Genomic DNA, 25,483 nt, shown 5'->3' with positions numbered 1-25,483 from the left:
ACCAAGTATGAGAGATGGAAAAGCACAGTGCTTCTTCTGGTCTAGAACACACAGCTTTGAGTCAGCTCCTGACTCCTGGGGGCCAGATGCAGTCCACATCACCTTACCACAGGCTGAACAGCCACACTTCAGAAGCACATTCAGCTACCAGAAGAGCTGGTCAATACCTGTGGTTAAAGGGTTCTTGCTATTTGCACCACAATCTCCCCCACTAAGGCTGCCTATGTCGTCGCTTCTGCTCCACCAATTTAAAACATGTTGGCAAGAGTGACATTTAAGGAGTGACTTTTTAAATCTTTCTTGTACTCCTCTTCAGAGATGAGGTACTAACGATGAATGAATGTGAGGTGAATGCTGCTGTTTGCAGCTAGGAAGAAAGGGGTGTGTGCATGTGACGGGGTCAGAGAGGTCAAAGGTACCTGCAAAGGCCAGAAGAGGATATTTAGATCTCTTTGAGCCAGAATTACAGGGGATCGTGAAACCCCAGAAGTGGCTGCTTGGAACCTAATTCGTGTTCTCTGGAAGATCAAGAAGCAATCTCAACAGCCGTCTTATATCAGTCCCTGTGCTAAATTTTGTAAAGCGTATTTTATCAGTACTAGATGACACACTTGTCTGACTGTCACATCTCCTTCAAGCTCCTTATTAAGGGCCTGAGTGCAAAGGTATGAAAGGGAACATATTCAGGATAGATGAAGCAACCCCTCCCTCTTCCAGAGTTTGTAATGGAATCTCAGCTACACTAAGCCAGTGGTCCTTTGATGCTGGCTTCCAGCAGAACCATCCCAGTCCAGTTAGAGCTCACTCACTGGCCCATTATTGGTCTCTGTGGGTTTGCAGAGTTATTTGGGAAGTTTGAGATGTGTGGCTGGCAAGGGGACTCAGCGATCGCCACTGCACATGATAACATCAACACATCCACATGGAAGGAAAGTGGTCTTCAACATCTGGGAAGACAGAACATAGTCCTTCCCCCAACGGACAAATTGTGTTGATGAACCAGGATGTGCTTCCCTGGTGGGATGCCCAGAAACGTGGACCCTCATCTTGGGAGCAAAATGCTGAACACTAAGTTGAGCAGAGAGCAAAAACCATAGGGGCCTGAGGAGATGGCACCATTGATAAACACTTGCCTTGTGAGTGTGAGGACCCACGTTCAGTCCTGGAACTGAGATTAAAAGGCTTGCCATGGTGTTACCCTGATCCCTGGGGCTCACCTGCCAGTCAGCCTAATTGGGAAACCTCAGACCAATGACAGACCCTGTCTCAAAGAAATTAAGATGGACCCATGAAAGACACCTAATTTTATCTTCTGGGGTGCACACACCACCCCACATACACACACACACACACACACACACACACACACACACACACACACACACACAGGTACTTACAATGTTATTGTATGACTAAAGTCTCCAATCCTGGCCCCATCCTCTTCCTGAACTATCGGTTAGGAAGTCACAGAAGGCTGGTCTGGCCAGCTTCGCTTGGGCATATTTTTTCTTCATTCCTCAGAATCCTCTCCTGAAAATTCAGCTCATCACCTAAACAGAGAATTTCCAAGTTTAAAAAGAAAGAGAAATGGGAAAGAGAAAGAGAATAATTAGGAAGACAGGCTGGGTTAGAAATGTGGGTGATTTTAAAAATAATAGCTTGAATCTGAATTAATTTGTATTGTCTTATAGTTCAATTAAAAAAACATGTAATAATTTTGCTCATCTTTGCAGTAACCTCAGTGGCTAGTGACTCAAACCACTGTTTCAACTGAATCTAGTCTTCTGGCCAATAAGTTCCTACTTACAGTCTCCAAATTAAGTATGATGAAAATAATTGGTATTGGGTCATCACAAAATAATAAAGTCTTCCTGTGAAAAATAAGCAGCCAGAAATACTGCTTGCCTTAAACTTCATACACTTGTGCCTTAAACTTAAGCAGGACACTTTAAGGAAGTTGGTTTTAGTTCGCACTCAATACTGAGGCCTTTAAATACCAGGTTAATACCAGAACCTACCTGAAGGTGGCGCTCAAGGGTGCAGCCGAACAGGCTGTTAAGGAAACCATGTGCAAAGAGCCAAGGGGAGTCCAGACCCTAATTTCATAGGAGTTCTTCCTAATGAAGCAATCACTTTAAGTTAACGTACAGTGCAAAACTTTGTCACATAGGAACATACACAACACATAATATAAAGGCAGATGCTGTGAAGGAGGACTGAGACTGGTGAGGGTGGCTGAGGAAGAGACAGGGCTGTAGGGTCTGCAATGACTATGCAATGACTACTGTTCCTTATGTAAGAGAACATCTTGTTAACGCTTAGTGTTTTTTCCAAGCACATCTTCCCCTATTCCTATTTCGCATACATGAAATACACTTGTAGACATATCCGGGTCCAGAAGTCACTGCTTGATAGAGAGCTACCATAGCAGCTTCCTCAGTGTTGGATCTGCAAAGCTCCAGCGTAACTTCCCTGCTGACAACCTTCCACACTGGCTGAATTGGATTTCCTGCCCTGTTTCTTAAACTGATATCCGTGTGTGTCTGTGTGTGTGAGTATGTGTCAGTGTGTACGTGAGTGTGTGTGAATGTGAGTGTGAGTGTGTGTGAGTGTGTGTATGTACGTTAGTATGTGTGAGTGTGTGAGTGTGTGTGAGTGTGAGTGTGTACATGAGTGTGTGTGAATGTGTGTAAGTATGGTGGGTGTGTGTGGGTATGTGTGTGTGTGTGTGGTGTGTGTGTGTGGTGTGTGTGGTGTGTGTGTGGTGTGTGGTGTGTGTGGTGTGTGTGTGGTGTGTGTGGGGTGTGAGTGTGGTGTGGTGGGTGGGTACATGGGTGTGTGTGTGGTGTAAGTGTGGTGGTGTGTGTGGTGGTGTGGTGGGGTGTGTGGGTGTGTGTGTGTGTGTGTGTGTATGTGTGTGTATGTGTGGGGTGTGTATTTTTGTGTGTGAGTGTGTGTGTGTTTCTGTGTGTTGGTGTGTGTGGAGCTGTGTGTGGTGTGTGTGTGAGTATGTGGAGTTTGAGTGTGAGTGTGGGGTGAGTGAGGTGTGTGTGAATGTGTGTGTGTGTGTGTGTGTGTGTGTGTGTGTGTGTGTGTGTGTGTGTGTGTGTGTGTGTGTGTGTGTGTCTCCTGGTAGTGTTCTTCTCTTTGAAGCCCCGTGCCTCAGGATGGTGATAACTGGTCTTCCCTTCAGGCCCACATCATTATTCCCCCAAGCCTCAGTAATCTCCATCTGAAGCTGTCTAGTCTGAAACGGGGCTCCTAGAACCCAAACTTCATTTTGAGAAGGCTCTAGACTATAGCCAGGTTGTTCTGGGATTTGACTTGCTGCCTTGAAGAGCATGCTAAATCTTGCTGAGGACATCTCTTTTGAGAACATTTATCATTGAGAGCACACACCACCCAGATTTTGAAGAAAGCCCTGGTCTTTGTCCCTTCAAGGTCCTTCAACTGCTGTTGATTGTGAATGCAGGAAACTGCAGATGGGCATCACTTCTAGTCAACACTGGTCAGCTCGCGCCTTCCCTGGCTTCTAGAACTATGACTCAGACTATGCCATATTGCTACTTGCAGTGTTTGTTCTGTTCATACTAAGGTCTCTGCCCTTATAGAAACATAATGGCTTGATGACAGATGGCATGACTCAATATTTTCCCGATACCAACCTTCAGAGTGTCTATATCAAGTTAGTGGTTCTTCAAACTGTACCATGTTCAAATGTTTGATTTTAAAAATTACTATTTGAGTGGTTGGTCTGGATTTCATTAAATGTTATTAGGTGGATTGTAGTTTGGGTTTAGAATAGACTGTTCAAAATCTTATGAATTGTCCCTAAACATGCTTCTGCTATGTAAATAGTGCTACATATTACACTAAATAAAGTGGCACTTGAAGCATTGACAGTTGAAAAAAAATCAAATTATCAGTCAACTGAAAAACATTGAAGATGTTATGTCCTGCAGTATTAAATAGCCAACATTTAATTACTTATATAAAAACAAGCAAGCACATCTCATTAGTATGCAAATTTGCTTTTATCATTAATAAATGCCCAATATACATGTACAAAAGTGATGTTTTCAAATAAAATGTCTTTATGTTGAGGATTGCCAGTAAAAGTTTGGTTTGCACAATTGTTTTATATACCTACATATTCGGATCATGTAAAACTATCTCGAGCAGAAAGGGATCCCAAGAGGGAAAGGTTTTGGAAGCTCTGAACCGGCAGGTGGACACCCCACCTTCGGCTGGTGTGGCTGGCTCTGGTTTTCTGGATCCGCAGTGGAGCAATACTCAACATACTTGTTCTGCAAACATTCAGAAGCTTGCCCAGTATCACTAGACCCAGCCCTCTTTGTGTTAGACTCACACAAGACCCAACTAGATTAATTGGTTGATTCTGGGTGTGGCTTTCTGCAGGACTTTCCCTGATTGCTCTAGGCAGGGGGTGTGGGCATTTCAATATCCCGACGATGGCACTGAGGTGTAAAGAGGTGCTCAATTCCCCAAGTCAATAACGACACCTGGAATCGTGCATAGAGCACCATTGAAACCCGGGTGAAGAATCAACTTAACTAAACTAACCCCACTACTATATGCGGTCTGTGTATGAAGTCCCGTGTCAAATAGTACATAAGCTCTCCCTTCTCTGATCCTCCTGTCAGCCCATGTGCAAATCACATTGGAAACACGCACAAGTCCTAACACCAGAAGAATCAACACATTTAAAGAGCCCTATCCTGACCTTTTCTACAGTACACACACGCACACATGCACGCACACACACGCATCTTCATCCAGTAGCTTCCCATCTGAGCCCAAGCAATGGTTGTATCTGGGTGACAATTGCTCCTGTCTCTTTCCCCATATCTCCAGCTGTGACACCGGATGTATTATTCCAATTTAAAGATGAAGGAGCCAAGGTGTAGGGGATTTGTGAGAACCCAGGCAAGTGTCATAGCGGAGATATACATCCCACTATGGATGGACATACACCCAACGTCCATCTCCAGAACAAATAAGGAGAGGTAAGCACCCCAGGGAAAGGAGCCTGGACAGACATGGGGTGGGGTTGGGTGGGGTGGGGTGGTCAGTAAAAACACTAGCTAAATACAGGGCTGGAGAGATGTCCCAGTGCTTAAGAGCACTTGCAGCTCCTGAGTTCAATTCCCATTAAAATCTCATCAGCACACTCTTTATTGCCTTCATTCATTGGCATTCTGGCCTTCTACAGTCCCACCGGGGACATCCAATAGGAACTTCCTACAGAATCCTAGGTTTTCTCTAGTCTGCTTATTGAAGCTCACTGGGATTCTCCCCACAAACATTCTGAAGGCCTCTGAACCACATTGTCAGTTATCACAGTCAGGATCCCACGTCTCTGGCGCCCATTTTCTGTATTAGACTTTTACCATGGTTACAAACACCCGCTAGAAACAACTTAACAGAAGAAAAGATTGGTTTGGGCTCACAATTTAGACGTTTCAGACTGTGATCTATTTGGTCCATGGCTGTGTACAGGAGTGAGGGACATCATGGCAGAGGGGTGCCATAGACAGAGTTGCTTACTTCATGGCTGCCTAGGAACAGAAAGAGAAAGAGAGGGAAAAGAAGAGAGGGGGCAGGAAACTGGGAAGAGAGAATGCAAGGGAGACAGGATCTTTCACTCCAATTCTTATTTATATCTTTAACCACAATATTTCTAATTTCTACATTTAATTAATTTTATTAATGAAGAAAACACAATGGGAAAGGCTGCCAACACTCTGAACTCAATGTGTGAATAGAAAGAGACGGGAAGTTAGATGATGTGCTTGGCTTGCTAGTAACAAAGCAAAACCTTATGCCTTTGTTTTCCATGTTCTGGCCCTGAACTATAAACCAGTGTTTGCCTCCAGTGAAGGTACACCTTCCCTCTGAGCCTCACTTTCTCCCCTCACCACATTCAGAGCCCATCTGAGCTGCCTTGCAGAAGGGCACTTCTGCACTCTTCCAAGATTCTGAGTACAAATGTTTACTTATACAGCAAGGTTTGAAAAAAAGAGGAGGAGGAGGAAGAGGTGGAGGAGGAGGAGGAGGAGGAGGAGGAGAAGGAAGGAAGAAAGAAGGAGGAGAAGGAGGAGGATAAGAAGGAGAAGGAAGGAGGATGGGGAGGGGAACACCCATAAGGAAGGGGGAAGGGGGGAGGGGATGTTTGCCTGGAAACCGGAAAGGGAATAACACTCGAAATGTATATAAGAAATACTAAGTTAATAAAAAAAAAGGAAAAAAGAAGGAGAAGGAATAAAAAGGAGAAGAAGAGAAGGAGAAAGAGGAGAAGAGAAGGAGAAGAAGAAGGAAGAGAAAGAGGAGGAGAAGGAGGAAGAGAAGAAGGAAAAGAAGGAGAAGGAAGAGAAGGAGAAGGAGAAGGAGAAGGAGAAGGAGAAGGAGAAGGAGACAGAGGAGAAGGAGGAGGAGAAGAAGAACTTAGGACGCCATAGACTTTCCCCGCCATGGTCCCTACTTTGCTTCTGTTATGCTTTCCTTGTCAGTGCTAAAGAGTAAAAATAATTTTCTTCAGCAACCGAGTAGCTAGTTTACATAACCTAAAGCACTCCACTGAGGAAGATGCACTCCAGTCCTGTGCTTGCACACCTAGATGATATGTGTGACACTGGGTAAGCCTTTGAAGAATTCTAAGAACTTTCTCACAGGAAAGAGTGGCTTGGGGCCCCCGAGCTGCCCTCTCTGGGTTCCTCTGAGCTCAAGGTTTTGATATGTATAGGATAGGAACAGGAAGGGGAGCTGGGGGAGAGAGGCTGATGGGAGAAGTGAGCATCAAAGGAAAGAGGACGAGCCACACAAAAGGTGGTCATTTAATGTAATATTCCTGGAGAGGATTCCTCCTTTAGTGAAATAAGTTCATTCGGATGATGTCTAATGCAGCATAAGCAGATCGGTAGGTCGACCAGAAGGACAAGGGCAATGGGGACTTACAGCAAAGGCACGTTGGGTAACAACACAGATCACACTGGACACAAGAATGACTCAAAGATCGAGGGTTCATGGGAACCTCCTGTAACAGCTAGAATTCTGCAGAGGAGGCCTGTCTCTACTCCTCTTAACCTTGTGAACTTGAGTACATTCTAGAACACTCCTAAGCCCATTTCTCCTAAAAATGTGAGAGCATAGCCACAAAAAAATAATGAAAATTAAACTACAGAGGAGTACTTAGCCCATTTCTGATGCCTAGCAGACAATAAATCAAAAATTATAAATGATTACAAATTCAATCCAGGCCCAATGACACATGCCTGTGATCTCAGCACTCGGGAAATAAAGGCAGAAGAATCAGGAATTTAAAGTCATCCTTCACTACATCATAAGCTACAGGTCAGTCTAGGCTCCATGAGACCTTGTCCCAAATAAACAAAATAAACAAATAAATATCGCCCACTTCAATCCCTGAAAGTCTGTCATTTCACAGTTTTCTCTTATTCCCAGACATCCTGTTTGCAATCCACACACATTTTTGCATATTTTCCCACCACCAAGCAAAGCCATCCCATTCCCCATTCTGTCAAAATCCCTCCTCAACAAAGCAAACTCCACAGGCAGACGTCTGTGCCTCAGAACTTGGTAACTACATTATATTTTCCTCCTGGTTTTCTGGGAAATGTTTACCTTAGTTTGTTCCTCCTCAGTGCCAAGAACAGGGCACCATGGTTTCTATCCCACGAAGCTGTAATGGGTATCCCAGGGAGAAAATAGATTCTGCCCAGCAAGGGACCACTTACAGGAAGCCCTGGGTAAAGTGCGCCTGCGCAGACCCTCGCTAATGCACTCCTTCCATTATGTCCGTCCAATTATCCCTGTCTCCCTCTACTACCTCCGATTAACCAGTGCTCTTTGCAATCTTTCATCTGCCCCAAGGTCATTAGCTTCCCTCTGAAACAGTCAGCAGTCAGAGCCAGGCCTGGTACTTTTCGAAAACCTCAGATAATGTTTTAGCCAACGTCGCTCAATTTCTTGAATGCATTCAGCTTTGACAAGGGCCTCTTGAACCGGCATCCTAAAGAAAAACTGTGTTAAAGGGAAAGTGGTCACTGCTTTCTGTTCCCTGTTTCCTAGTGGTGTGGGTGGGTAGCTCAGAATTAAGGCTCCGAAGCAGTAGACTGGTTTATTTTGCAAATGATTTCGAATCTCTGGGTATGTGATTTTAGTTCACTTTTCACCTATTAACTCTGAGATCCCAAGGTACCTCAAGAACTCTTTAATTAGCCAAACTGGCTAAGAAGTTTACTGGGATGGACAGAACCCATTGGGTAGCCACCATGTGACACCCAGACATGTAAGACTGTAGCTGATAGGACAGCCACCATTTTACACCCAGACACTCTCCTTTTAGAGGGCTTGTCTGCTGAAACTTTAAAACACGTTTTCACTTCTAACATTCGATCCCACTTCTGCATATACAAACTCACACTCCCCAAAGTGGATTAAAATCTTCTTGGCTTTTGTCTCTATACGGTTTAGAAGTTCTCCTGTAGTGTGCGTGTACTGCCAACAGATGGCGTCAAATTCACCGCTCTCCACACATCTTGCTAGGAGGTCAGAGGGTGAGCGCTGCGTGACAGTAATGAGAATGCAGTGTGAGTGAGTATGTGTGACTGTGGGTGTGTGAATGTGTATGTGTGTATGATTATGTGTGAGTGTGTGTATGTGTGATTGTGTGTGTGTGATTGTATGTGGGAATGTAGGTGTGTGAATGTGCATGTGTGTGTGAGTGTGTGTTTGAAATTCTCAAGGAAAACATTAATTGAGAGAGAGAGAGAGAGAGAGAGAGAGAGAGAGAGAGAGAGAGAGAGAGAGAGAATATCTAAGAATCTAGAAGATGGAGTAAGATGGTGGCCAGCTGAGTGTTTGCCCGAATGCTCTTCTCCCCCACAGACACCGACTCAGACAGCCATCCATATCTCACACTCTTTGCACAGGAACTAAGGAAGCAAAGCAAGCATCTGCAGTATCTGGTTTCAGTATGAAAATCAGAAAAGACATCTTGAAGAAGGCAGGAAGGAAGCCTCACCCGTCCTCACCCATCCCCAACAGTAAGAGATGCTGTGTGCCTGCCTGCCTGTCTGCCTATCAGACAAAAAGAGAATTAAGCCCAGCCTTTAGACTTTAAACTGTCTTCCAGGCTTGCTTTGTTGCAACCAAGTGCCAGGTAGGACCCTAGACCCCTGTTTCTAGGCAGTACATGTAGACTGAATCTTTAAGCTCCTTGGCCAGTGGTGAAGGGACCGTCTCTACCGTCCTCCCCCAAGTTTGAACAGACAGTACAAATTAGAGAGGTTCAAGGCCTCTGCTCCTGAGCCAAGCTCTCTGAAGCTGATATACATCGGAGTATTCCCATCACTCGGCCAGCCTCCGCACCCCTGCCCAAGCCTGAGCATGTGGTGAGGAGTAAGACTCCAGCCATCGAGATAAAGGCTATAAAGGTAATACCAAAATGGATGCAGGTCTATGTCAGAATGCTGCAGGACTAGTGAACCGTTAGCACTGGCCCGGTCTGGACCAGCACATGCAGATGGCACTGCCAGAATCTCCCCGGACTAGGCCCGGGGCGCCCTCTAGTGCTGAAACAGTAACAACACACCCACAGAGAGATGGCGGTAAACCTAGTGTAGAAGAATGTCCACAGGTTCCGGGACAAATTAGCATCTTGCTTAGAATTTTTGGAAAGATGAAAACAAGAAAGGCCAGATTGGGGTTGGGATTTAGCTCAGTGGTAGAGCTCTTGCCTAGCAAGCGCAAGGCCCTGGGTTCAGTCCTCAGCTCCAAAAAAAAAAAAAAGAAAGGCCAGATTATGAAGACTACTAAAAAGTTTAATTCCTCAATTCTCAGATGGCATGGCATGTCAAGAAACATCAAGAACTTTAAGACCTAGCTTGGCCGGCAAAAGAAAGCACCAGAAACTGACTGGATACTGAGTGATATTTGCAAACTCTCAGATGGACAATTCAAAACAGATAATTTTTAAAATGTATTTTACAAAACAAAAACCGGGTATGGGAAGTGGAGGAGTAGGGCAGGCCTCTCTAATCCCAGCCCTTGGGAGGCAGAGACAGACAGATCTCTGTGAGTTCAAGGCCAGCCTGGTCTGCATAGCAAATTCCAGGCTAGCTAGTGCTATGAGATCCTGTCTTAAAAACAAACAAACAAAACACGAACGGCCACTGAAACAATCTAATCCTGCAAGAGAAAAGTTTAACAGAGAGAAGAGATAAATTAAAAAACAAAACAAAACAGAAATCTTTGGGGGGTAGGGAACAAAAAAAAAAAAACAAAAACAAAAAACCAGCAGACTAAGAAATTAACCAATCAAACAGGATGAAAAAGCTTGAGGATGGGTGATTAGAAAATACACAGACTAGAAGGTGCAAAGGAGCGAAAAGGAGTGGAACCAGTGTATGGGCCAGGTGCTGGGGTGCAGCGCTGCAGAGACAGCCTGCAAGAAGCCAGTGTGTGGGCCAGGTTCCGGGGTGCAGCACCGGGACAGCCTGCAAGTAGCCAGTGTGTGGGTCAGATTCTGGAAAGCAGCACCCGGACAGCCAGCAAGCCAGTGTGTGGGCCAGGTGCCCTGATGCATGCCTGTGGTCCCAGTTCCTTGGGAGTCTAAGGAGCAAGGATCACAATTTCTGGGCAAACTTGAGCAACTTGGTGAGCCTTATCTCAAGAAAACATAATCCAAAACGTGGAGAGCAAATGGATGTAAGTTTGGCGGCCCCATTGGTTGCTCTTCTCATCTTTATGATAACTAGCCCATTATAACCCAAACATGTTTTTTTTTTTCTCGGAGCTATAAAGCAAGTCTAAAATAGATACACCCAAATGATGACGAATCAGAAAACACTGTGGGGTAAAAGCCACTTAGTCACCACTGAGGAGTGTAAGAGTTAGGGAGAGAAAGGATTCACAATGAAGGCAGAAGATTGACTGGTTCCAAAATGGCAACGGCAAAGCCTGGCCTACTGTCAATGATCTTAAAAATAATGACAAAGGACCCATGAGATAATGCAGTGTATAAAGACATTTTCCTCCAAGCCTGACAATCTAGACTCGACCCCCAGAAGCCATGGGGCAGAAGGGGAGAATCAACTCCTGCAAGCTGTCCTCCGACAACACACACACACACACACACACACACACACACACACACACACACACACGCACACATGCACGCTCACACAGAGTAACACTCACCTGGGTATGCACATAATCAATGAATCGATATCAACAAATCAATAAAAATAAAGAAATAAATGAATAAGTTGAAAAACTTTTACATTAATTATAAATTACATTTTTCAGTTCAAAACACAAAATGACCATGTAGTTTGTTTTTATTTTAAGACACAACTGCAGGCAGATTTCCAGACACTCATGTCACCTCTCGGGACAGTCTATAGACAGACTTGTGTGAGCACCTAGGACCAGAAAGCACGAACTCAGGAGGGCTGAAGAAAACAGAAGCAAGCTATACCTCCAGGTCTGTCTCAGGAAGACTGGAGGGAAATAAAGGGAAGATCCTCTAAGCAACAAGAGTGGTAAGGCTAGCCCACCCTTGTTCATATCCAGGAGGAGAGCAAGCACACAAAAACCAGGCCTGCTCATTCCAGCAGACACCAGCTCTAGGCAGAGAGAGCAGGACTTGGGATGCTTGGTTAGTAGGAATATTCCAGTTTGTGGTCTCAGGCTGTCCACAGACATGGATGCAAGGCCCCACTACCTAGAGGAACTACAAACATTCTGAAAGTCATTGGCTGATTAATGGTCAGTGGTTACCTAACCCATAAACCCACAAAAAAGGGCTCTCTTTTCTTGTTTTGTTTTGAAGAATTTATGTTGAGTATTAAAATATTTCCAAACTTAGAGGAAAAGGTGGGAGAATAATAGAGTTTCATTTACCTCTCCTCCCAACTTTCTAGTCCACTTAAAAGGGGTTAGACCAAAATCAGCTGAGTTTCCCTACCCGAAACAGCTTCAATGTCTGCTTCAGACTTCAACTTCATGAGTGGTATTTATAGTTCAGATTTGCAAGCATAAGCAGTTGCCCTTAACCAAATAGTAACACTCGTTAGAAAAACAGGCGAAGGGTATAGGCTGCCAGGTGAAAATGGAAGCACCATTAACAAGAGGATAAATTTCAGCTTCCAAGATATGGAAATCTCAAATGTTAAGCTCTGTGCTTAGGGCTTTGCACACTTGGCACACATTCTGGGTGTGAACACATGCATGCAAGCATGTGTTGTAAATGTGTGTGCATGCCTCTGTGTGTGTGTGTGTGTGTGTGTGTGTGTGTGTGTGAGAGAGAGAGAGAGAGAGAGAGAGAGAGAGAGAGAGAGAGAGAGAATTGAAGTCAGGGCCTTGAGCTTGCTACACTCGCTAGTCTCTCTCTCTCTCTCTCTCTCTCTCTCTCTCTCTCTCTCTCTCTCTCTCTCTCTCATATGCACACCATTCACTTGTTGATGGGCATTTGTGCTGACTCTACCTATTTTCCGCCTACCACACAAAACATAGCAATAGGCACACACACGCTAGCATCCCCGTGTAGGGCCTACAAGTTGTCTAGGTCATATGGTGGTCATATGACAGTGTGTCACAGACGGCTCTGTCCTTATTAAGAGATTTTTGAGGCCTTTCTTCAAAGTCTAAAGATACATAGTCTTTCTCCCTCATGCTGTGTGACTGTTAAGTGACATCCTTTTCTTTCAAGTTTAATTTTCAAAAGATGGAAACTAGTGTGTGTTTCCCATACATCCCCCACCCACTTCTCTTATTCAGAACACGTGACATCAGCATGACACATTTCATGTAGTTAGCAAGCCAGCATCAATACTAATATGTTGTTATTGTCTGATGTCCACATTTTATTCTCAGAGACCTAGATGTCCTTTCTATGCCCTAGGATCTACATCTGATCTAACTGGCACGTGTAGACTCGCATCGAGTACTACTTTTAAAAAAATATTTTTCTGGGTCACTCAGAGGCTAAATTTTGCAAATGGTCCCAATTACCATTAAAGAATTCTTTCTGATCTTTTCAATAATATTAGTCCTTTGCAGCTTTAGCGGTAAAATCAACATTCAAGTTCTGAGTAAAATATACCAAAAGAAAGTCTTGGAATATTTGCTCACAGAAAACACCTGCTATTTACAGTAGAACCTCTGGAGAGACCTCTGTGTCCTTCCTTGTTTACATAACACCTCCTGGAGAGGTGCTGTTTCCTCCAGTTCTGTGGGCCTAGTTCGGCCTAGAAAAGACATCTTCTCCTGATTATAATGTTAATCTTCATGGAAATATTAGAGAAATTTTCATTTCATGGAAAAATGACATTAAAAATTGCTTGTGGTTGAGGTTTTGACACTTGGTTTTCTTTTTCAATGCAAAAATGGAGATATATGATGGAGAAGCCAAATTAATGCATATTTGATTAACTAAGGCGAAAATGGACATGTGTTCTTCATCTACACTTGTGGCACTTTTGTTTGCTTTTAATAAATACCTCAAGTTGGATGAATGACATTTTGAAGAAATAAGGGTGATTTAATACTGTGTGGAAAACGTCTGAGTTTCTTTATGTCAATATATAACTGATAATCAGTCAAATACACAGGTCACTGGTGAAATTGGTGAGCTTTAAGAAGTATATACCATATGCCCTAATCTCTAACAAAAGAAGAGACATTAGCACCATTCCAGAAATACCCCATACCTTTTCTAGCCATTTCTTCCTTCTTCCTCTCCAGAGAACCCACTTTCTGCCTTCCATCACCAAAAACTTGTTTTGCTCAGTTTGTAATTGACATAGGTGAAATACTATGGCTTGTGCCATAGAGTTTTCTCTTGGTGTAATAAAACACCATAATCAAAAAGCAGCCTTAGAAGGAAAGGGTTTATTTCATCTTATAACTTGTAGTCCACTATCCAGGGATAGTCAGGGCAGGATCCTGGAGGCAGGAACTGAAGACGAACCAGAGAAGTGCTGCTTACTGGCTTGGGCCCCTTGGCTTTCTCAGATTGCTCTCCCATGCATCTCAGGGGTGTTAATACCCAGTGGGTGGAGCCCTTCTTCATCAATCATTGAGAAAAGTGTCAAATGAACTTAGTTACCTCGATTAAGATAGTTTAACTTATCCCTACCATTTCCAGCTACCTTTTTAGTTTCAACCCATCAGACCACACCACACACACACACACACACACACACACACACACACACACACACACACACACACACATCTCAAACATCTATGCCACACCTACAACTTCCCCTCCTTACCAAAAATCAAGACCCACCATCTCTGAGGCCTGTCAATGAGTCTCTCACTTGCCTGACTGGCACTCTAACTCTCACAGATTGTCAACAGCCAGATTACAACAGCAAGACTTCATTTATGCACTGCCTTTTGCAGAAGACAAAGTTGTTCCTAGGGATCCATGTAAGGTTTCATAATACCTCAATTCCAAAGAAAACACGCTCATTCATTTTAAACCTATGTAGAGTTCACACATGATCTTTGAGGTGGAAGCAACAAGAACGTCTTGTTGCAGATTGTTTGGTGAGAGAATGCACCCTCAATGGCTGTTTCCACGGTTGCTGAGCAGATTTCCTCCCAGCCAAGGAAGGAGGAAAGGAGGAGGCTCTCCCTTCACCCATGATATATGCATGAGAGTCTTCCTGAGTTGCATCCCTTCAGTAGAACTAATGGTCAGGAGAAAGCTTAGTGAGCATCAGGTAGGATATGCAAAATAGCTGAAGTAATTTGACACTTCAGGACATTCTTTAGCCACGCAATTCAAACCAAGACAGGAAGTGGCATTTATCAGGAACCGTGCTATTTGGGAAAGGCAGAGCCAGTGCAAAAGCTCCCAGTGCCTAGTTTATGATTGGCTTAACTTTATTCAAGATACTAAGTAAGAATAAAGAAAAGTACTGTGCTCTCTCTCTCTCTCTCTCTCTCTCTCTCTCTCTCACACACACACACACACACACACACACACACACACACACACACACACACACATTGTGGGGAGCTCTGAATTGTTTTGGCCTCTTCCCTTGACATAAACAGCTGTTTTCATCTATTGACAGAGAAACAACTACCTTGTGTGACTGCGGAAGGGACACAGGTACGGTCTGTGGTTACTGACTCTTAGTCACCATGATTTCTTTCTCTTTTGCTGCAAGCCAGTATGACTATAGCAGCCACTTCAGTATGAGTAACCTCAGAATCCAGCACAAATGGTCCCAGCCATTTGCAACAGGAAGACTTAGGTCATGTTGTCGGTCTAGATTGTGTGCGCTACAGTCAAAGTTAGAGGAAAATTTTCTCATTGGTGCTTTGCAGCTCTTCACTGCTGTTTGAAGTTGTTTTTCCACCGTTGAAGAAGACGTTGCCCAGTAAATTTACCTCTTGAAGGGCGTCTGATGCACTGGTACTAAGGGCTAAGAAAACGAACGTGAAAAGAGTCTAGATCAAATGGTTCCCGGATGAAGACTTTTTCTCTCTCTTAGGACTTTTCACTTTAGTTGTTATTCAAACTTATCTGATGTAAAGGCCATAACAGTTTTGGTTTATATTTGGTGGCGGCAGGGGGAGGTGGCTAACAAAAGAGTATTTTGGTTGTAGGAGGGAAATACTAAGAGTCAAAAAGAATTGCATTCTGGTCCCTCTGGTTGGGTGCTTGGGCTCAGAGCTAGCTGGTGCTGACTCAGAGACCAGGACGATGTGTGGAGGGTGTGAGGCCATCAACTCATGGCCCAATGTGCCATCAGGCAAAGGCACGTGGGTGGGCCGCCTGTTCCCACACCTGCTTCCCAGTGTTCATGCATTACTGTTCTCACTCCCAGGCTGTGTCCTACCTTCTCAGCACTGTCTGGCAGAGCTGCCTGGCGGTCTTCATAGCCCGGTTTCACTTCTGAAAGCATGTTGTGAGGAAGGAAACATACACAGGAATCTGCTCCCCACCACACACACACACACACACACACACACACACACACACACACACACACACGCACACATTCTCTCTGTGTGTGTCTCTGTTTGTCTCTCTCTATCTCTCTCTCTCTCTTCCTCTCTCGGTCTCTCTGTCTGTGCGTGTGTCTCACTGGCTCTCTCACCACCACCACCCTGCTTCTTCAAAGTAGTCATGAAAACTGACAGCCTAGGCTGTCAGCTTCCTTCATGATCTGCCTGTAAAGGCTTCTACACTCCATGGCCCGTTTGCTCCAGGACTGCTGAAACAACCCACATGTGGTGGGGAAACACCTGCATCCATTTGTTCTTAAGCACTGAAGCAATGGCTCCTTTCTTTGAGCATTTTGCTTATTATCCTTTTTATTATTATTTCTTTTATTTTTTTAGATTAAAATAAAATATATCTTTTCCCCCTGTCTAACCTTCCCATTTCCCCTCCTTGTTCTCTTTCAAATTCATGGCCTCTTTTTGCATTAATTGCTGTTATATGTATATATGTATGTGCATATATATTCCTAAATATAGCCTACACGGTCTCTAGAATGGCGCCCGTAGGTGTGTTATCGAGGCCGAGCCGTTGGTATAGGACACAGCCTGGTACCTTTGCATCCAGAACAGCAACACCGCACGCTGCCATCCTGGCTCCATGGAGACAGGCGAGCCCCAGAGGCATTCTGCTCTGACCACAGACGAGCACTCTCGCCAGCGTGTGTGTGTGTGTGTGTGTGTGTGTGTGTGTGTGTGTGTGTGTGTGTGAGAGAGAGAGAGAGAGAGAGAGAGACTATATTGCTCCTGTCTCTCAAAGAAAGACCCCATTTTTTCAGCAGTTATTGGTTCAGAAATAAATATATGACCCTATTCTGGCCAATAGGACTAAATGAGATATTTGATAGAATGTCCTAAAAATTTCTTTTTCTTTTTTTAAAAGAAAGAGCCACAAACTGGGTTAATATAGAAGCAGCCTGGGCTATATAAAAGATCCTGCCTAAGGGGAGGAAGGAGAGAGAGATACAGAGAGACAGAAAGAGAGACAGAGAGACAGAAAGACAGAGAGGGAGGATGGAGCTCACAGATGATGGATCTCTCGGGTTTATTCATGAGGAAAAAGTGATCGCAATGACTGCTGACAGCCAGCCCTCAGGCCATGAAGAGAGGATCCATGCTTAAGATGAAGCCAATGCTGGGGAATGCCGTGGAAGACAGATGAGAATAACGTAGGATCACCTAGTGACTTCAGTAAGGCGTCAAGTGTGCCACCTGAAGGAGGGGCTTCCTCCTCATAAGCGTGTAAGTTCCGTGTGAGTGTGAACAGATGTTTCAGTGTCCTCACCTGATGCTGGGATCTGTCATGTTTGGTGTCTACAGAACCCTACTATCATGTTTTCATATCTTGAATGATGGTCCAGAGGCATCCCACAGTCGGTCAGCAAGCAAAATGCAGGTTTGACATGTAGTAGGTTCAATGTGGTATCTTGAAGATGAGCACACTCTTTGTCACTAGGAGACAGCAGATATCAAGTCCCTTTCTCTTTAATGTTTGCTGTCTTTGTGGCCTATTTTGGACAACCAAGGCAGTGGACATGGCATTGAGTAGCTTTGAGGAAGGACCTTTAAGGGTTCCACATGGAGCTTGTAATGGTCCTTCTCAGAACTCAGCTGCCATCGAGATATATGCCTGCTGTGTGATTGCCCATGCTGTGTGGGAGTCCAAAATTGTCATTGTCATGTGTGCACATGTGTGTGTGCATGTGTTTGTGTGTGTGAGAGACAGACAGACAGACAGATAGACAGACAGAGGAGCAGTATAGGGACCAAGCATGTGATCCTAGTTTGAGTTAGAATAAGCACGTTCTAACTTTTGTGGACAGCATCTAAGCATCTATAAGGATGAAGTTGCTCTTTTCCCATCCTCACAAACTCCTCCTGACTCTGTAGTGTAGAAAAGCTCTTACCAAAGCTTTTCTGAAGACTAAAGCATACAAGATGGAGAAATAATCTACGTGAGTGCAGTTTTGGGTCCTGAGAACACTCTCCAGGCATGAGTGTGCAACAGATGTGTGTGTGCGTGCACACACACACACACACACACTGCTTCCCCACCTTACTCGGCTTGGCAGGACTGTAGCATTTGCTCAAACATTTGTCACACAAAAAACAATCAGCAGAATTTAAATTCCCTTTTAATCACTCATCTCTTGTAAACTGGGCAGACATTTTGAACTGAATTTATTTTAACTTGGGATTTATGAGAGGAAAGGAACAGCTCTAATTAAATAAGTATTAGCCTCAAACGGAGTGAATAATGACCCTTTGGAAGTGCCCCAGTCCCCAATAGCTAATTAACAGCTCATAACCGGTCCCTCTTTGTGTCCCAAGGCAGGTGTGAAAAGGAGGCCAAGGCTGATTAACGAGATGGGCTCAAACAGGATTAAAATGAAAATTGGCTTTTCAGACTCCAAACCTGCAAATCCACAGGATGTGAAAAAGATTGTGGCTGCGCCCTGAGCCACCGCTGTGGGAACTGCGAGTACGATGCTGAAAGCTTCCATTTGCTCAAGTCCTCAGAGGACCCTTTCTCAGTGGTACAGACAGAGGACTGGATTGCCCAGCATGAGGGCAATGGCCTCCCCACTGTCCTGAGGTCCGGAAAGGTTCAAGATGGAAAGCCATATATCCTTTACAGATAATGAGTTCCTCCTTTGTGTTCATGTTTCAAACACACAATAAAATTGCACTGACAGCGACAGCGTGGAAGTCAGTCAACACCCATTTCCATCTCTGAGGGTCTGCGACTCCAAGTAAGCATACATGCTGGAAGACCTTGAAGGCCCTTTCCTCTCCCTCTGTCAGGGGCCCGGGTGGCTCTTTGTTATTAAGGACAATGACTGTAGCTTTCCAGAAGTCACTAGAAGCCTACGCCCTGTCATCTCCCATGTGTACTGTCTTTACACTTACTTCAAGGAGATTTTCAACAGGCAGCTGTGCTCCTGGGGAAAATGTAATGTTTTGTTCTGTTTTGTTTTGTTTTGTTTTAATTCGTCGAGCTACTGGGGAGAACTGCTTTGCTTTCTATACGTCTCATAGCTGTGGTCTTGCCTCTTAAGCCCAAGGTGGGACTTTGCTTTTATTCTACAGCCCCATGGAAATGAGAATACACTACACTACACTACATAGAAACAGCTTAACTATACAATCAGACGTTTCCCCAGCCCCCAAGTACACTGTCAGTCCATCTGTGTTCCTTACTTCCTTTGATCGGATGAAGGATTGATCAAGAAACAAGAACGTGGTATCGCATGATGTAAAAACAAAACCCACCATCCAAAATATACAAAAATGCATATCCTTTATTGATTTTTATACAATTAAGTGAGATTTAGTGGCAGTCCATTTGGTTTACTGCCAGGAGAGGTGTTAACTCTCAGGGGGTGAAGGAGACAGGCGAGGCACCAGGTAATTAACACTTCCCTGGAGGTGGACAGAAGTGCTCTCCTGGGTTGGGGGAAAAAAAAGTCCATTTTCTTCCAAAACTGTGACTTGGAGGTGACACTTCAACTTATCAACAGTAATTTGGGGGATGAGAATGTGACTCTTTAGTTATTTTAATCAGCAGGGTGTACTGAACACGGATGGGTACAGAACTCTGTCTGCCAGAGCTTTTTTGGGAAAATAACCAGTAATTGTATGTCTTCAAGACATCAGTCTAGGGAGAATTAGCCAATACTGAGTATGCCGAAAGGACACAGATAAACAGGTAGCAGTGATTTACCTCGGTATTCTTTGTAATTTATGTGTTACATATGTGTCTATGCATTTGTATGTATGTATTGTGTTGACTAAAAAGATGATACTTTTGAAATGTTCTAGGTTAAGAACACAAGTTGTTGCCAGCGGGGACCCAGTTATGTAGGTCCTGAAGAGGTACCTGTGGGCCAAATGGGGTGAAGAGAAGAAGGAGACAAGCTAAAAAGTTCTGTTGTCTAGGTCTCATTTATTGGGGTGAATGTTACAGCTTTTAAGGCTTTCAGGTAGGGGGGATGACCTTTGTGAAACACAGGGTAGGGGGGGAGATGAGGATATGATTGCAAAAGAGGCAGGTGATGAGGTCAAGACACTGGGTTTGACTCAGGAGATAACTGGTATCTGCTCGAGCTGAGGCATCCCTTGAATGTTATCTTCCTGTGCTGTAAATTCATGGGAAAGGCCTCTGTCCAACAATCTTAAGACTTATGGCAGTCATCTTAGGGGTGAATATCTGTGGCCAAACAGTCCAGAGTCACCTAGCCACTTTGAGCCATGCAGTCAAAAAGCAGCCAGGCCCAAATCCAATACGGCTCCCTACAAGTCTTTTCATTTCTCTGGCATATTCGTTGTACACAGTGATAAGTTTCACAACCCTATGTCATCAATGTATACCAGATGCTTTGTCTGCATCAATCCCCCTTTCCTCTCTCCCTTCCCCTCCCCACCTTCCTTTCTATTATTCCAGATGTTAGCTCTTCCACTCTTTTTGTATGTCTGCTCACACACATGTGTATGTGCATATGATTTTCTTCCTGGAGGCTGGAGAGATGTCTCAATGGTTTAAAGTACACACTGCTCTTGCAGAGGACCTGAGCTCAGTTCCTAGCACCGCACCAGTCAGCTCACAATGGACATCCTCTTCTGAACTCTGTAGGCACCCATACTCACTTGCTCATATCCACACATAGACCCAAACCCACACACATACACAATTTAAGGATTTTTATGTATCTGGATAAAGTCTGGATCAATTAATGAAATAAAACATGCAATATTTGTCTTTCTGAGTCTGACTTTATTACCTTTATTTTATTTTATTTTATTTTATTTTACGATCTCTATTGTGTTTACTTTCCTGAACACAGCATAATCTTATCCTTTTCGGATTAATAAAAGTCTGTCGCTTATATAAAGCACGTTTTCTGTGCCTATTCATTTCTAGACAGACACTTAGACCAATCCAGTACTTGACTATTGAGACCTGCACTGCAGCAAACATGGACAAGCAAGTGATTCTCCATCAGAGGAGGCAGCAGACACAGGTTAACGGCAGAGAGAAGGAAAACATGCATGTTCTGCAGGGAGTAGCAAGAAAATGTGACACATGAAGACCATTTAAGATACTCATGGTTTCATAGACCAGGAAATGGAAGTAAAAGTATAACATTTGAAGTGACAAAATAATAAGGAAAAATTCAACAGTATTATCAAAACTCAAAAAGAGCACACAATGTAGAGTCGAGTAAGAATGGGCTAAGTCATTTTGTGGTAATAAAACAATATTGTCTAAGACAAAGATCAGGAAACAAAACCATCAGCAGCACATTATAAAGTTATCACAGAACCAGAAAAAGAACTACAAAGATGAACTGCTAAAAGAAAAATAGAAGAGAGAAGTAAAGCACATCGCCATTTGTTATTTCTGACTCCTCCTCCTCCTCCTTCTCCTTCTCATTCTCCTTCCCCTCCTCCTCCTTCTTCTTCTTCCTCTTCTTCTTCCTCCTCCTCTTCCTCCTCCTTATCCTTCTTCTTCCTTCTCTCTCTCTCCATGTCTGTGTCTCTGTCTCTCTGTGTTTCTCTCTCTCTCTCTCTCTCTCTCTCTCTCTCTCTCTCTCTCTCCTTCTTCTCATCCTTCTCCCCTTTGGCTAGTTGTCTTTGTTCCTAAACAGATTTACTTTGACTTTCATATCTGTCATAGTTACTTTTATATTGCTGTGATGAGACACCATGACCAAGGCAACTTATAGGAAAAGAGCCTATTGGAGGCCCATACTTCTACAGGGTTAGAGTTCATACACATCATGGAGAGAAGCCTAGCAGCAGGCAGGGACTGCAATGATACAATAGCCAAGAGCTACATCCTGATCCACAAGCACAAGGCAGGGAGACCTAGCTGAGAATAGACTGGGGTTTTGAGACTTCAAAGCTCACCCTTCTAGCACACCTTCTCAAGGTCACATCTCATAATCCTTCCCAAATAGTTCCACCATCTGGGGCCCAAGCATTCAAATATATGAGCCTACAGGGGCCATTCTCATTCAAACCATCCCAAAGCCATACATACATGGATTATTTTAAAATCTAGGAAGTATAAAAGTACAGATAAGAGGACACCATGTGCTATGTGCCCTTCTGAGATTGGTTTAATAATTCATATAATTATTTACAGTTCCATCCATGAGTTGGTTCATTTGGGGAGTAAAATTGCATCATACATACATACATCCCACACTTTTCTGAACATCCAGGTTGGCAGTCTTGATATTCCAAGTACCTTTCAAACATGCCTCAGTCAGGTACAATGGGCATACCTATACTCCCTGTAGGAAGGGCTGAGACAAAAGGATCACAAATTCAAGGCCAGCCTGAGTTATGTAGTTGTTCCTATGCCAAAATGGAAAAACAAAATAAAATTGAGGTTGGATGTGGCTCAAAGACAAAGTACTTGTTTAGCAAATGCAGACTTTGTTCAGTCCCAGTACTAAACACAACAAAAAATACAAAACAAAAACATAAAACAGACAAGGAATAATTGTTATATTATTTCTATAATAACCTTTTGGAAAAAATATATATATATTATATATATATTACATGTGGTCAGAAAAAAAATGTCATCACTCCTTCAAACACAGTATTTAATCATGCATCCTGATGAAGAGCACTTCCTATGAGAGTAACTTTGATGACCATGATCACTCTTAGGCTATTTGTTTGTTTAAGGTAAGTCTCACTATGTCACTTGGCTGGCCTGTAACTCAAAGAGATTCCCCTGCATCTGTTCACCAAGTGCTATGATGAAAGGCATGTGCCACCAGGTCTAGTCCTGATGCCATTTTTATGCAATCTTTATAACCAGATAGTGAAACAGCACTTTCATTTACAGAAATATCAGGAAAGTGCCTTTGAGGTCTTACCATTCTATAACCCTTTATCCTAATGACTTAAACACTGAGACCAGTAGGAACATTTTTTTTCTTTTTTATAAAGTGCCATGAAATGCCTATCTGGTATTTGGTTCCAAACCATCTTTCCGCCCCCAAGTATTCAAGTCTTGGATAGCTAAATGTAATGATCATCTGGTCTACCTTCTTTCCTATGGTGATGAGCATACTGGGGCTAAGGCCTCAGGAGGTATGTACCCAGGGGCACTGACAAGTGAGCACTTGTCCTTTGTCCAGGACCTTGAAATGCACTGTGCTCTCCTTCTGCCCCACCCCCACCCCGTGTTAGCCTCAGTAGAGTTAAGAACAATTTAAAAAAATTACCCTTTCCCATAATAACAGAATGAGTCATGGAGCAAAAACTTCTCTCCCACCCATCACTTCTTAGACACTTCATCTTAGAGCATCAATTTTATTCTCTGGAGGAAGAACAGCCTTAAAGTTGGGATATTCTTAATTCAGTCAAGGTGGGAAGGGAAGGTGAAAAAGGAACTCTCTCAAGTGAGAGCTCACAGCGAGAACAAAAGCTTAGCCAGCTTGTGTGATGCATTATAATTATGCTACGAAATTGCTTTTCAGCTCAGGTGTCAATGGAGAGAGCACTTTAAAATAATTTTTCTTCATAGAAATAGTTCAGATGGGTGTGTGTGCATACATATTTAAGCAAATCCTGAAGCTGTAAGTGTTCATCTAGGCATTCAGAATTTATAGCCCTTCCTTTACAATTGAAAAAATAGAAACAAAAACAAAGGAACTAACCTTGTCCACATGCACACAAGCGTTCAGGGGAGGGGAGCATGTTCGTGTTTGGGAGGTAGAAAGAGAGAAAGTAAATTTTAAAAATATGGTGGAAAGCAATTGAGGGTTTTTATCTACATTAAAATACACATCTAAAAACTCTTAGCTGAGGCTGATGCTCAGGCTCAGTTCCAGAGATAATCCTTTTAAATAAATGGAGCAGAGTGAGGCTTCTGAATGGATATTAGTGAGGCTTGATTAAACCAAATACAATTTCTCATTTTAGGGGATTTTTTTTTTTTTGCTTCATTGGGTGAGATGTCCAGAAGGAGCTGGGAGGCAGGGAGTGGGTGAAGAAGGAAAGCAGAGGGACCTAGTGGCATAAGGATAGAACATTCCAGAGGACTTTTCAACTTTTCAATGCTTTTAAGAGAGGCAAGCCTTGCTTATCAAGAGATATAAAGACTAGCTTATAGATGTAAATGTAGCTCAGGCTGACCTTGAATTCACTATGTAATAGGGGATGAGGATAACCTTGAACCACTGATTCTCTGGCCTCGACTTCCTGAGTGCTGGAATTTTGAGTGTGAACACTATGCCCGGTGGAAGGAAAAACACATGTTCATGTGTGCCTTATTCACCTGACTACATAGAGATACCAGCCACTCAAGTACAGGAGTGTGGTTCTCCTGGATTCAGATTTCACTGGGGGCTTTAGGAGGATCAAGAGGAAAAAACAGTAATGTGTGACACAGTGCCCACAGAGGCAGACACTGGAGTCTTCTTAAGAGCTTATAAGGAAGTCTGAGCATGTAAGAAGCAAGTCTTCAAAAGAGCAGCCCAAGCAATAAATAAACAGGACCAAGGAAAAGAGGGGGCATCAGGGTCTTCACCTGGGCTACAAATCACAACTCTGTATCTTCTGAGGTGTGGAACCTGCGAAAGAAGGAAGAGAGAGTCAGGGCTGCTCCTGTGACAGGTTGGCTTCTAAGTTGCTATCTGAGTGAATCCATTAATTAGTCAGAAATAGGCAGCATAGCTCTCACAAAAGGCACAGTTGCCATGGAAGGTTTTCATTGATTATTTATATGTTGAAAATAATACTAGCAACTCACTACAAATTATCAGAAAGAAATGGACAAAAACCAACATTCCTGCCTCCGCTGTAATGAGCCCATCAGCTACCTCAGTGAGAGGAGGACACTACCTGATCTCAGACCAGGCAGGGCATCGTTATTCAAAGTGGAAGCCCTGTTGAAATGTAGTGTCTGCCCATATTAACAATGGACTGTATGTCTAAGTGAGTCCCTTTTCCTGAGATACAAGGATGACATGCAGATGCGGTAGCTAATGTACTTTCAAAGCATTATGGGGTCTTCAGAAACAGCTCAGTGGGTCACCTACTTTCAGTACAAACATGAGGTCCTGAGTGTAGACCTCCAGAAACCACATAAAAGCCAGGTGTAGGGTGCAAGGCTGTAATCCTAACATTGCTGGGTTACACAAAAGGATCGTCTGGGCTTCCTAGCCCACCACTCTAGCCAAATCATTGAATTTAAGGTTTTGCTTCTTGACCCTCACAATAAAAGCAATATGAAGAACAACTGACACCCAATGTCAACCTCTGGTTTCTTCATACACATGAAAGAACACATACCCTCTCTCTCTCTCTCTCTCTCTCTCTCTCTCTCTCTCTCTCTCTCTCTCTCTCTCTCTGTGTGTGTGTTTGTGTGTGTGTGTGTGTCTTAATCTGT

The sequence above is a fragment of the Rattus rattus genome, chromosome 5, assembly GCF_011064425.1.
Source record: "Rattus rattus isolate New Zealand chromosome 5, Rrattus_CSIRO_v1, whole genome shotgun sequence".
In the NCBI taxonomy this organism is placed as follows: Eukaryota; Metazoa; Chordata; class Mammalia; order Rodentia; family Muridae; genus Rattus; species Rattus rattus.
This window is presented reverse-complemented; position numbering follows the sequence as displayed.